Below are 14,511 nucleotides of genomic sequence, written 5' to 3'. Positions count from 1 at the left end.
GGGTGACCTGTGTTGGTGAGTGACCTATGTTGGGAACTAGACCAGGGGAGTGCATTCCTGTTGGTTCTGATGGACCTTTTAGTGGCATTTGATACCATCGACCATGGTATCCTTCTAGAAGACCTCGCAGGTATAGGGATCAGGGGTGGTGCATTGGAAAATGGTTCTCATCCTTTCTTGTGGGGAGGTTCAGAAGGTGGTGCTGGGGGACTTCTGTTCGACTCTTTGGCCTGGGAGAGGTCATCAGGAGTTTTGGAATGAAGTGTCAGCAATATGCAGATGGCACTCAGCTCTACCTTTCCATGACATCAGATCCTAGGGAAGCAGTAGATATACTGAACCGGGAAATGGAGGAGGTGATAGGCTGGATGTGGCTAGCAAACTGAGCTTAAATCCAGACAGGACAGAGGTGCTGCTGGTCAGTAGAAAACCCAGTCAGGATAGGGTGATTCAACCAGCTCTGAATGGGGTTAAACTCCCCTTGAAAGAGCAAGTGCACAGTAGGGATGTGCATGGACCAGTTCAGTGCTCCTTTTAGGAGCTTTGAACTGGTCCGAAAGTCCTGTGTTCGAGCCAGTTCGGAGGTGGGGGGTTGCTTTAAGGGGCAGGGTGGGTGCCCTTGCCTCCCCTGCTGGCACTCTCCCCAGAACCTCTGGTGCAGGGCTGCAACAGACCTCCTTGCACCCCTGGTCAGTGTCGTGCCGGGAGTGGCTGATGCGCACACATCAGCCACTTCTGGTATGACACTGATAGGGCTGCAAGGAAGTAAGCTGCAGCCCTGCACCAGCGGTCTTGCAGAGAGTGTCGGTGGTGGGGAGGGGAAGCATTCAGGGAAGTAAGGGAACACTCCCTGTCCCTTAAAGGAAACCCCCTCCCGTCTCCTGGGAATACACAAACAAGTTTGTGCACATCCCTAGTGTGCAGCTTGGGGGTGCTGCTGGGCCCAGCTATGCTTTTGGATGCTCGGGTGGAGACGGTGTCCAGGAGTGCCTTTGCAAAGCTTCAGCTAGAAGGACCACCTGCTCCCAAGGGTTTCTGTCCTCCCAACAAAGTCATCAGAGGGGACTTTGCTCCATGTGCCATGTTGAGAGAGGTTAGATTGTCATGCACATAGGACAGGGCCTTCTCTGTTGTTGCCCCCAGGCTCTGGAATGCTCTCCCACTGTGAATGTCCGCTCTTTGACATCTGTGGCTGCTTTTAAAAAACAACCAAAGACCTTTTTTATTTGTTCAGGCTTTTACGCTTTGGGGGCAGCCAGGTCTCTCAGCTCTCCTGCTTCTTTCTTTTTTATGCTTTTTAATTTTTGGCTTTTACTGTTTAATTGATTTTAAGGTTTTAAATTTGATTTTTATGGAGTTTTACTTTATTTTAACTTTTGTAAACTGCCTTGGAATACCTTATGAAAGGCAGTTTTAAAATTGAACAATTAAAATAGACAAAAACAACAATAAACATTTAAAAGCCTCTCTAAAGAAGAAGGTTTTAATATCTTAAAAAAAAAAAAACCCTGAGGGGAGGGAGCATGACAAAGCTCTTCTGGGAGGGAATTCCAGAGCTGAGGGGCCACAACAGAAAAGGCCCTGTCCCTTGACCTTGCCCACCAAATCTTAGTACAACATTCCATGGGTGTAGCTTCCATTGGACAAGGGCAGGCAATTGCACCTGGGCTCACGTGGTTTGAGAGGCCCCCTAAGGCCCTCAGGGCAGTCCCCCCTTATCCGGGAGTCGCAGTTGCTCCTGTTGCCACACCATGCTCGCTGCCCCGCCAAGCATTACTTCACATCTTCATTGCCAGGAGAGAGGGTGGGCAGGCTTCTCCCTGGATCCCCCTCCCTCCACTACCAGTCAGCACGCAGGCTTCCTTTCTTCCGAACAGCGCAGAAGCACTGCTTGAATATAAAGACTGCCGTGTGCCATGACGTCACAGCACCCGATGGTCCCCATACTCAAACAGGGCAGAAGTTCTGTGCGGAAGAAGTGAAGAAGTACTGGCAGTGGAGTGATTGGAAGCCAGGGAGAAGCCACCTACCACCACAGTCCTGGCAACAAAGATGCTAAGTAGCGGCGGGTGTGGCATGGCGGCGAGGCCCCCCACCCCCATAGGTAATTAATGGGGGGGGGCTTGCAGATGAAGGGGTGTGGTTTTGGCAGTGCTCCCCCGCAGCCCAACTTTGTCCCCTGTCCACCAGGAACCTCACTACGTCCCTGCAACATTCCCATATTATCTGGCAGCGTTTCATTTTGGTGCAGCTATGCTAAAAATCCCAGGATGACTTTGATCCTTTTAGCACATTTTTCGAATCACTTCACCCTAGCTGGGTGTTATGCAGTACAAGAATGGAGATAAAGTAAGTACCTGTTTGCAGAAATAATCAAGTGTCTCATCACTATGCACCAGAACAAACAAGTCTTAATCTAAGCTGCTTTGGAAAGTGTTCTAAATGACATGGCCCAGCAGCTGGACATGTGAACGAATGGTGGAAAAGAACACCTCTGCGCACATGCCGTGCCTTTCCTTCACTGTTGTATATCCACAGCCAGTCAGTCCGAGGTCAATGGCACTTCTCTTTTTAGTAACTTTACTACTAGTTGAAGAGATTGAAAGCTCTGACATCGGTAGCCTTTCCCAGTGAAATATGCACCTTCCAGCATAGTGTCTCTTGCCATGTTTTGGGAGAAATGTAGCTTGAAAGTAAATTCTAAAAAATGGAATTATTTTAACAAAAGCAAAACAAGAAGAGCCTGCAGCAAAATGCTTTCTGTCTCCCCACCATAGAAGTGAGATGAGCCGGAGCCAATAGCTGATGTACCAAGAGGTATGCACATGTGGATTGTGCATAGTGCTGCGAGCGTTGCTGTCATTTATAAATGCTGCCTTCAAAACATCAGTGTTGATGGCAAGGTCCTTCAAGAGATACATTTGTTATGTTTGCAGATGCAGTTGTGGTGGAAGCTCTTCACAATGAACTTTTCTGCCTAAGGCTGGCCCAAGATTGCATCCAAACTATCTCCCAATTTAGAAAAGCAGGGGAGTTCTAGGGCTGCGAGTTTGAGCCACTGGCAAGATTGACGGAGAAGATTTGACAGTGGCAAGCTTGGGCCCCCATATAAACAACTTTTCCCTCCGCATTCTTTGCTGTGCATGTTTCCTGAGCAAAGCTGTCATAAAGCACCCAGAGGAGAACTGCTTGTCCTCAACTCTGAAGCAGAGTTGGTTACAATGAATGGATTATGTAACAGAAAAGGGTCCTTCATTTGGAAGAAGAAAGGCAGGATCTTTGCGCTCATTTTACAGTACAATGTTAGCACATAATTTCAAATAGCACATGACTCGCTTTAAACTGCCTGCCTCTATTCCATCTTGTTGAAGAATACAAGTCGTTTTCTCCTCCTCTAGGGTGATATCATTTTATACAAAGAAAAAAGTTAGCTCAGATGGCAGTTATACGTTTCGGAAGCACCTTCTAATCAGGGTTTGGTGATTCATTATTAGCTTCAGCAGGCGATCCATCTGACATGTAAGGGGGAAAAATTAGCAGCTGTCACTGCATGATGAGTTAATTTCCTGATAGGTCTGACACTGAAAAGCCATTTGAAGACATGGAGATGGCTGATGAGAAAACCTGGTGCTGCTTCATAATTGGAGAGAAAGAAAGGACACAGAGACAGAATAAGCTGCAAGGGAGGAGGGGATCAGGCGAATCTACAAGTGGCGGCGGCTATTTGTCTGTTTTCTAGAAGCAGTGGCTCATAATGATCCAGGTTGCTGGGGCCTTTGGTTAACACCTTGAAATTGATCTATTTCCTGGTTACATTGTGTTGATATTCTCAATCATTTGCTATGCTTCCCGTCCATGCACATGTCGTATACTAGCTTGTGGTCGGGTTGTTCTGCACGAGATGTGGAAAGCTGACATATCAGTGGGAAAGGGGAGGGAAGAGGTTGAATGGTGTGTGCTGCTGTTGTCTTTAATTGCAGCCATAGTTGCAGTCACTGGAATAAATAGATTTAACTGAGGTGAACACCGATTTGTTTTTAAAAAAGAAAACAAAACAAAGATGTACCATGCTAAAAATAAGAATGGCAAATATGAATGGTGGTAAAGCGGGAAACCATGTCCCATTAAGAGCTCTGTGTGTGTGTTTAAACCATCTGGATAATCAGAAGTTTGGATAAATGGAAAAGGTCTTTACACATGTTTAAAGTCATGTATAGTTGAGTGGGCAACACAAAGTAATCTGATTAACATGAAGTTTCATTCAACCACACATTTACATCATCCGCCATGATATCACAGACCCACTGGTGACTACACACTAGGGATGTGCAAACAGGTTTGACGTCAAACGTGTTTGTTGAACCAGTCCAATTCAACAGTTTGGGGTCGAACTGAACCCCCCCCCCCATTCAGTCTGATCCCAAACCGAACAACCCCCCCAGCTGTTCGGTGGGTTTGTGAGTTATTAAAAATAAATTTTAGTACTTACCCCCTCTGAGGAGCTTCTCCGAGGCTGTGGGGGGGGGATCCATGGAGGTTCCCCTCCCCACTCCAGACTTCTGTGTGTCATAAATCACCTAGTTCGGCCATTCTTCGGTCCTTTGCGGGCCTTTCCCCCATCATGTTAGCCATTATGGAAGCCACCACATGTGTGTAATGGGCCCCTGTGTGGCCAGGTCATGGCCCAGGACACACAGAGGCCCATTGCACATGTGCAGTGGCCTCCAAAATGGCCACCTTGAGGGGGAAAGGGCCAAAGAATGCCTGAACCAGGTGATTTCCCCCACACACACAAACAAGGAAGGCCAGCGGGAGGAGCAGGAACCTCCACGGACCCTCCCCCCCATGACCTCGGAGAAGCCACCCTGAGGGGGTAAATACTAAAAAAAAGTTGTTGGTTGTATTAAAAATGACTCATGACCCACCCACCCCCGAACTGAACAGAACCTGGTGGGTTTTCAATGGGGGCCAAAACCGAACTGGCCAAGTCCCAGTTCGTACTCCAACTGAACCGGGCCAGCCAGTTTTGTGCACACCCCTACTACACACGCACCCTCCCTCCACTAACTTTCCACCCATCATGTTAATAAGAATATTGTCAAAATCAATAAAAATTTAATTTGCAAAAAAACCCAAAAAAACTTTCCACCCATCATAATGGCTCTTCATAGCCACACATAAAAGAGCACTTGGCATGTCCATGCGTCCAGGTTTAACTTCCACAGGAGTACGACTGAAGTGGAGAAGTGGCAGCACATCACTCGCCTCCAGTCAGTGCTCCTTTCCCCACCGTGCAGTTTGGCTAGGGTAGATGTTGGTGACAGGCTGCTACCAGAAGAGGCACTGAGTCTTTCAAGCTCTATTAGCCTCCAGGAACACTCAACTAGGCAACGTCTGTCACCTTCCCTAGAAGAGACTTGGGTAAGGAAAACCAGCACTGGCTGACAGCTAGACTAAGTCATGAGGAGCTGCACTGAAATCAAGTCATGACTAATTTCTCCCATTAATTTAAGTGGGATGGCTCATGAGTGACTTAGTCCAGACTCTTGGCTACTACCCCCAGCAATTTCCCCATTAATGGGGCCACCCAGTTGTAGAGAACTCTGTGGTTGGCAAGGTATGGGGGAAGTGTCAGGTGCCTCTGTCTGGTGGATGGAGATGGCTGCCCTGCACAGTGGCTCCCTGTCACGACCACAGCTGCCCCATCAAGCTGCAAGGTCAGTGAAAGGGAAAAGAAAGGGAGAAAGGAACATTCGTTCTGCTTCTATGGCTGCCTTGGCAAAGCCAAGAAAACCAGGTTGTGTCTTGCTAGCCTTGGAAGCAAGCTAGTGAAGCATCCCACCTCCTACCCATGCCTATGCTGGGCAGTGCAGCAGTTGTTGTATCCAGCAGAAGCACCTGCAGGATACAAAAGCTGCCACTGGGTGGAGTACACTTCAGCCTGATCCCAGAAAATGAAGTGAGAGCATCACTCCCCTGAGCATTTCTCCAGCTTCCCTCCACAGCATTGGCTGCCCCTGGCCGGGGCAAAGGAAATACTCAGCACCCTGGTGCCAAAATGAAAGGTAAGGCATGTGAGTTGTTCTGAACAGAGAAGCTGTTGTACATGTGGTTGGTGCTTTCTGTGGCAGCCATGTGGGGCAGCAAGGGGGACATTTAAGTCTGCCTTCAGTAAAGCTGCTGACCTCTGATGGGATGGAAAAGAAGAACTAAAAACGGAACTCTGTTGAGAGCTGGTCTTGCTGGAGCGACCATGTCCGCCCTGCTTTGCATTTGGATAGGTGACTACTACATGTGAGCACTGTCTGCCGTAAGGTATTCACCTTAGGGAATGGGGCTTTAGCTCAGTGAGACGGCATCTGCTTTGCATGCAGAATGTCCCAGGTTCGTTCTCGGTCAGGTAGGGCTGGGAGAGATTCCTGCCTGAAACCATGGAGAGCTGCTGCCAGTCAGTGTAAATACTAAAGCAGATGGCTCAAGGATATGACTTAATGTAAGCAGAGGGGCTTGTACCCCTGGACATCTGGGCTGGAGTCCAGGGCCTCCACACCCTTGGGGGCCCCCAAAGCCTTTTTAGTCTGTCCTAGGTGGTGTGGTCACATTAAAAAAATGTCTTTAAAATACTGTTGGGTGTGTGTATCTCTATTCTATGTCAATTTCCTGAGGCTCCTTTCCAAAGGACCTTCTTTGTACTCCTGCAGTTCTGTTTGTAGATAACTTATACCTGTAGTCACACCAAGTGTGACTAGGCCAGGCCTCCTCCTTTGTTTTCATCCCCCTTGCCCAGGGTACAGTGCAGGAGTTCTTTAAATTCAGCTGTATGTCACCTGCAGATGCAGAATGCACCTGGCACAAAGATCTTTGCAAATTCTGTACAACAGAAACCAGTCACTATGGAGACAAAACAGTGGAGAACTCACAACTCATGATGGCTTCCTTGTCCTGTGGTTTTAAAAGAAATGGTGTGTGTGTGTGTGTGTGTGTGTGTGTGTGTGTGTGTGTGTGTGTTCAGAGCGACACAGGAATGAGCCGATAAAGTTGTATTTGTATTGTGAATTGGGTCTATGAGGTCTTTGCAGGACAGTCCCTTCTGCTGCGAAAGCATAAGAAGTTTTGCCAGCACCCTGCTGAGCTGTTCCAATCTGGCACTGCATTTTCCTGTCACTGGAGGTGTGGAACAGACTCGTGTTTTCTACTCGGCATATGGCTCTGACTGCTGGTATATCAGTAGCTCTGAAATCCAGATGTCCACCTCCAGGATGATTCTCCCTGGTTAGAGACATCTGGGCATCACATCCTACTTCATCACTCTCTTCCCCCTCCCACCACCACCTTAATGGTGTACGTATTTATCAGACTTGTCTGTGGATATGTGAAAGGCCAACGCAGCTGTCTGGCTACTCTGTTCATTAGAATATGTTAAACTGCATGGAAGGCTTTCCCCTCAAATCCATCGCTGTTCTCGAAAGTGACACTGAGCAAATTCCTCTCTTGTGCAGTAAAATTTATAGACTGGGCCAGCTCATGACATTTCCAGGAGCAATGTAAACACCTGGAGGATCTCCAGGACTCATTTTTCCCTCCAAGACATACTGGGAAGGCTGCAGTAGATGACTCAAATGCACCTCTTTATTTAGAGAGGCGGAACAAAATTCCAGTAGGGGATAATGCTTGAATTTCTCTTGCTAATTATTTTCTATGTTTTTCCTGTTTAGGTTGTTATCAAAATGCATTGCTTTTCAGATTGCTTTGGTCCAAGAAAAGGGATACTTTTATACTGGGTCATTGGACTGTCCCAAGATGAGACCATCCTGAGAACATGTTTATACTTCAGGTATTCTAAGATCTCTGATTCCAAGGTTCACAAATGAGGGACACACTGGACTTGTGGTGCCTTAGCTAAGAGAAATCTATGATGTTCTGCAGTGAAATTATGGATAACTATTACGAATGATGAAGAATAGTATTCCCTTACCATACAGCAAACATATCTACAGTGGTGATTAGACGCCTCCACCATTTATGATGGTCCATAAATAACATAAGAACATAAGAACAGCCCTGCTGGATCAGGCCCAAGGCCCATCTAGTCCAGCATCCTGTTTCGCACAGTGGCCCACCAGATGCTGCTGGAAGCCACAGGCAGGAGTTGAGGGCATGCCCTCTCTCCTGCTGTTACTCCCCTGCAACTGGTACTCAGAGGCATCCTGCCTTTGAGGCTGGAGGTGGCCCACAGCCCTCCGACTAGTAGCCGTTGATAGACCTCTCCTCCATGAAGTTATCCAAACCCTTCTTAAAGCCATCCAGGTTGTTGGCTGTCACCACATCTTGTGACAGAGAATTCCACAAGTGTATTATGCATTGTGTGAAAAAGTACTTCGGTTTGTTGGTCCTAGATTTCCCGGCAATCAATTTCATGGGATGGCCCCTGGTTCTAGCGTTATGGGAGAGGGAGAGGAATTTCTCTCTATCCACTTTCTCCACACCATGCATGACTTTATAGACCTCTATAATGTCTCCCCGCAGTTGTCTTTTTTTTCTAAACTAAGCAGGCCCAGGTGTTGATGTCTTGCCTCATAAGAAAGGTGCTCTAGGCCCCTGATCATCTTGTTTGCCCTCTTCTGCACCTTTTCCAGTTCTACAAGGTCCTTTTTTAGATGTGGTGACCAGAATTGTATGCAGTACTCCAAGTGTGGTCGCACCATAGTTTTGTATAAGGGCATGATAATATTAGCATTTTTATTTTCAATCCCCTTCCTAATGATCCCTAGCATGGAATTAGCCTTTTTCACAGCTGCCGCACATTGAGTCAACACTTTCAACGAGCTGTCCACCACGACCCCAAGACGTTCCTAGCTGCCAAGATAGTTTTGATGCTGGCAGGGGCATAGTGGAGGGGGGACGCACAAGGACGGAGCACCAGTACTTCTCGGCTTCTCTGGCTGTTGGGGTGGGCATGGCCATGGGGACTGTCATAGAGAGCTCCTGCACTTCTAAATTGGCAATGACATCACTGGATGCTGGTAAAGCCTATCAGGTTGTTATCTAGCCTGGATGGGGTTTACTAATAAAGCTCAGGCAGCTAAGGAGTCGACACCAACTTGACGGCACTTAATCAATCAATCAATCAATCAAAAGCTAAGCATGTCAGCTTTCTTTAAAGATCTAATTTTATGCTGCCACTGATTCTCCTCCTGTGTTTCTGGCGGAGAGGAGGTGTGTTGAAAGCCTAAGATCTCCTAGGGTTTGACCCTTTTTAAGCGAGACCAAGGCATGGGTCCATCTCTTCATTGACTCCATCCTCCTGTTGGCCTCTGCTGGGGGCAGAGCTGAAGCTTCCAGGAGGGCCCAGAGTGCTGACTAGTAATCTGTAATCTCTGCTGGGTCCTTCATCATTTCCTGGGCTGACAGTAGAAAAGAGCTACACTCCCCTGGGCACAAGCTCGGGATTGCCCCTTTGAGAGCCCCTTTGGAAACCATGGGGGCGAGGGCTCTACTCTGCTTGCTGGGAGTTTAGTTATGTGCCTGAGTGAGGAGGCGAACCGGAGGAGAGCTGGGGGTGCTCCAATTAGAGTGGTTATGGGTAGGGCAAAGTATGGTGTGGGGCCTTGTTTACATCAGAAGAGGGGGAAAGTGGTTGATTGTATTCCTATCCCTTCTTCTTTCTGTTCCCATAATGGGGGTGGGGGGTTTTCTGGCTGCTTTAGCAGCTTGTCCTTTGGCCTGCTAGTGCTGCTGGTCCAGAATAAAATCTCTGTCATCCACTATTTAATTGTGGAGGGAGAGGCCCGACCTGGTTTGTATTACAGAAACCTGGATGCCGGACCTGGGAGAGATTAATCTTTCCCTATTGTGTCCACCTAGTATTTGGTTCAGCATTAGCATAGGCTAGAGGGCTGTGAGTCACCTTAAGTGGCACAGCAGGGAAATGCTTGACTAACAAGCAGAAGGTTGCTGGTTCAAATCCCCACTGGTATGTTTCCCAGACTATGGTAAACACATATATCACGCAAAGGGGCATATCTAGGGTAGGGCAGGCAGGGCGCCACTTGAAGGGGGGCACCATTTTAAAAAATTAAAAAAATGGCCACCAAAAACAAAATGGCCACCACTCATGCTCAAATGGCCTCTGTGAGGCCCTAGGCCATGCCAGGCCTCGCAGAGGCCATTTGAGCATGAGTGGTGGCCATTTTGTTTCCAGCAGTCAGTTTGTTTAAAAAAATATTTTAAAAAATGGCCACCACACATGCTCAAATGGTTCCTGCAAGGCCCTAGAGGCCAGCGGAGGGAGGGGGAACCTTTGCAGACCCCCCCCCCGGCCTTTAGGAAGCCCCCTGAAGGGGCTACAGGTTAAAAAAAATTAATTTAATATAATATAAGTCACTGTACACATATTCAGTTTGGCACTATGTACAGAGAATCAGGGCTTGTGAATTGTGAGCTGAAGCTTATGAGCTAGGATTGTATTCATTTGCTCTTACTTTGCTTCTTGTGATAAGTAAGTTAAATGTGATGTCTTAATACTATGGCTATTAATGGTGAGTTTGTCTTTGAATCAGTGTGAAATCCTTAGTATTAAGGCCCACTGGGAGTTTCCTGCTCTCTTTCTCTCATTTTAACTGTCTTTCTGAAATACTAGAATATATTCCAAGCAGTGACACAGTTTACTCTGCATATCCTTTAATTATTGTCAGAGTATCTGGGAAAAGTCAAATTCTCAATTTATTTTTACAACTTATGTAATAGTGATGCTACAATGCATAGCAGAGAATTAGACAGGCACTTCTGTTTAGTTTTCCAAGTACACCTCCACATAGTATTTGGGTATTTCATGAGCCCCAGCATACTGAAATTTGTAGTTTCCCAGCATTTTTTGGTCTGGCTACATCCACTGCTAAATAGTTTTTGAAATATTAAAAGATTAACGAGCTTGACTTGTATTTTTCAAGTGATATTATGGTAAAGCTATCTGAAAGATGGATGTCAGATGTTTGGACAGGGGGCGCCATTTCAGTGCTTGCCCTAGGTGCTATTTTCCCTAGATACGCCTCTGATCACGCAGCAGCGATATAGAAAGATGCTGAAAAGCATCACCTCATACATAGTGCATGGGAGGAGACAATGGTAAACCCCTCCTGTATTCTACCAAAAGAAAACCACAGGGCTCTGTGGGTGCCAGGAGTAGAAATCGACTTGATAGCACACTTTACCTTTAGAGGGCTGTTGCCTGGGGGTGGGGGTCGGGTCTCTGTGATCTATAAAAGTTCTATTTTCCTTTCTAATCCCTCTGTCCAAATGAGTGCCGGTTCAGTGTGATTGTACCTGGTGTTGGGCTCCTGGGACAGAGTAGGGATTCCATTGGTGTCCTGCCCTCCCTGTTGCCCAGCTGTCTCCTTTTGAGACATATTCCTCTGAGCTCACAGAGGTGTTCTCAGATTTGCTATTAAGGACTCCCAAAATGGTTGTTCTGGGTGACTTCAACATCCATGCTGAGGCTGCCTTGTCTGGAGTGGCTCAGGACTTCATGGCCGCCATGACAACCATGGGGTGGCCACAACATGTTGGCCCAGTGCATGAATTGGGGCACACTCTGGATCTGGTTTTTTCAACTGGACAGGAGGATGGTGATTTGAAAGTGGGAGATATGTTAGCTATGCCCTTGTCATGGTCAGATAACTTCCTTCTGAGGTTTAGAATCTCAGCACTACACCACTCTGTGAGGGTGGGGGATCTATTAAAATGGTCTGCCCCCAGAGACTGATGGACTCCAATGGATTCCTGAGGGATCTGGGGGCTTTTCTAGCTGCTATGGCAGATTCTCCTGTCGAAGCTCTAGTTGCTCTCTGGAATGGAGAGATGTCCCAGGTGGTTCACTTTTGTTGATGGGTTTTTTTTTACTCAGACCTTTCAAACTTTGATTTTTAAATTTGATTTTTAAAACTGACGTTAAAAAAAAAAGTTTTAAAATTGTTTTGTATTGTATTGGGGTGTGTGTGTGTCATGATTTCATGTGTTAAGTGTTTTTACTTAATGTTTTAATGCTGTGTTGTGAGCTGTAAGCATCCCTCTCTTTTATCCTAAAATCAAGAGAATCATTGGGGTATAATAATCTTTTTCTATGACTTGTGAAAAATATTCCTGTTAGAATCTGTACATGCCACAACTTTCAGCACTTTGTTGTAATATACTAGATGGTGTTCCACTAAGGTTGTATATTTTTATGCTGCAACATATAACTGTTCAATCTTCCTCTCTACCCTCAACTACATTCTCAAGACCATTCCTTTAGCCACTATAACCTCACCTTTTCTGCTCCTCCACTGTCAAACATCTTTATATCCTGATCCATCCTCACAACTGTCAGTTCCTGATTTCCTCCGACAACCCTGTGAGCACGAGGCTTTACAGACAGGGATGTTACCCCAAATCTCCTCTGGAAGAGAGTGTGTGTGTTCAGACACCAGCCAAACTTACCCTGCAGTCCATTCGAGATCCTTGGAAGCACTCCACACACAAATTAGGCTTAGTCTTTTGAATTCTAGCTTATCTTGATGAATTTCCAGGTTTTTAAAATGCTGGTTGTAAGCGACTTTTTCTGAAAACGCCAGAGCAAATAGGGAGAGGCACTGACGTAGAATCATTAATATGATAAGAGAGATACACTCTTTTAGGAATGCAGATATAGGCGTTAGAAATCTATCTCCTCCCCCCTCCTTGGCTAGAAGGAAAACACGGAAGCATGCAATGTGAACATGCACTAAAAAAACCCCCGAGAACAGAGGGGAGGGACTGCTTCCCTCAATGCCACGAGTGTAATTCAAAGTGGCTTCGCTCAGCATTTACCCCTCAGCATGAAGCCATGTGTGAATAACTCCCAGGTACAATAACTTTTCTAAGTTTTGCATTAAGTACATACATATACTTACTATGTAAGTAGTAATGGCATAGTAGTAATGGACAATCTTCCATATATATTGATGGAACTAGACGGCACCCTAAGAGTGAAACTTGCATTTTCCTTTTATAGCACAAGAAAACATATTTGTAAAATGTGTGGATATGTGACCTGCTTTTTTCTCCTCCAAGCAAATTTCTACAAGTGCATTTTGGTAATCATTTTGAGATCTCACTGAAGCAGAAATTAAACTGCTTTGACCACTGTTACAGAAACATTCACATCATGCGTGTTCATTCCAATCTCTGCTGCTGCCACACTAGAAATATGCTGGACCTGTTTGGGATTTTCATTTGGCTTTGTACAAGTTTAATTTCATTGGTTTCTTGACCAGTGCACATTGCAGTGAGATCATCTCTCTTCACTGGCAAAATATTTTTTGTTAGTGACACTGGCCCACATCTTCATGATTTCATGACAACTGTATATACACACATCATCAAACAAACTGTGCAGCTTGTGAGAGTAAGTGGGAGTTCATTGCAATGGGAACTCCCAAATATTGGTGAGCGGAGGGGGGCCGGCTTTCTATAAGAACAAGAAAAATGAGAACATGAGAATTTTCAGCTAAGTGAAGAATATTCATTTACTTAAAAAATAATACCATGTTTCCTGCTTGAGAAAAGAGATGAATAGAGAATTCATTCAAACTCCAAAATGCTGGGATTTTTTAAAAAAGGTGTCAAATATGTTCTTACATGTACTGGATCCATTTATTTGTTTGTTTGTTTAAAATATTTCTATACCACCTAAAACTTGCATCTCTGGGTGTTTTACAATTAAAATAATTTAAAACATTAAATCAATTAACAATTAAAATCATTTAAATGATTAAAAACTTTTAAAACCCAGTATTAAAATTATTTAAAACTATAAATCTAATTAAAAGCCTGGGTGAATAAATATGTCTTCAGTACCTTTTAAAAAGTTTCCAGAGATGGGGAGGCTCATATTTCAACAGGGGGCGCATTCCAAAGTCCAGGGGCAGCAACGGAGAAGACTCGTTCCTGAGTATCCACCAGACGGGATGGTGGCAGCTGCAGGCAAACCTCTCCAGATGATCTCAGTGGGTGGTGGAGTTCATGGCGAAGAAGATGTTCTCTTAAATACCGAGGGCCTAAGCTCTTTAGGGCTTTATAGGTAATGACCAGCACCTTGTATTTTGCCCGGAAACGTATAGGCAGCCAGTGCAATTCCTTCAACACGGGAGTAATACTGTCTCCCCTAGATGACCCAGAGACCAACCCGGCTGCCGCATTCTGAACCAACTGCAGTTTCCGGACTGTGTACAAAGGCAGCCCCACAAAGATCTCATTGCAGTAATCCAGCCTAGAGGTTACCAACAGATGTAGCACAGTTTTGAGGTTGTCCATCTCAAGAAACGGATGCAGCTGGCGTATCATCCAAAGCTGATAAAAAGCACATCCGGCCACCACCTCAACCTGGGACACCAGGGAGAGGTTTGGATCCAGAATTACCTCCAGACTGCATACCTGTTCCTTCCTGGGGACCATGACCCGATCCAGACCTGGCAGATCAAAATTGTCTCCTGAGTT

General features: G+C 45.9%; 1 protein-coding gene across 1 annotated transcript in view; it reads left to right on the top strand.

Moving 5' to 3' along the window:
- Nucleotides 1–14,511, top strand: part of ZNF407 (zinc finger protein 407) — a 684,045-nt gene that overhangs the window by 569,172 nt on the left and 100,362 nt on the right. The window lies entirely within an intron of this gene.

The sequence above is a fragment of the Hemicordylus capensis genome, chromosome 4, assembly GCF_027244095.1.
Source record: "Hemicordylus capensis ecotype Gifberg chromosome 4, rHemCap1.1.pri, whole genome shotgun sequence".
In the NCBI taxonomy this organism is placed as follows: Eukaryota; Metazoa; Chordata; class Lepidosauria; order Squamata; family Cordylidae; genus Hemicordylus; species Hemicordylus capensis.
This window is presented reverse-complemented; position numbering and strand designations above follow the sequence as displayed.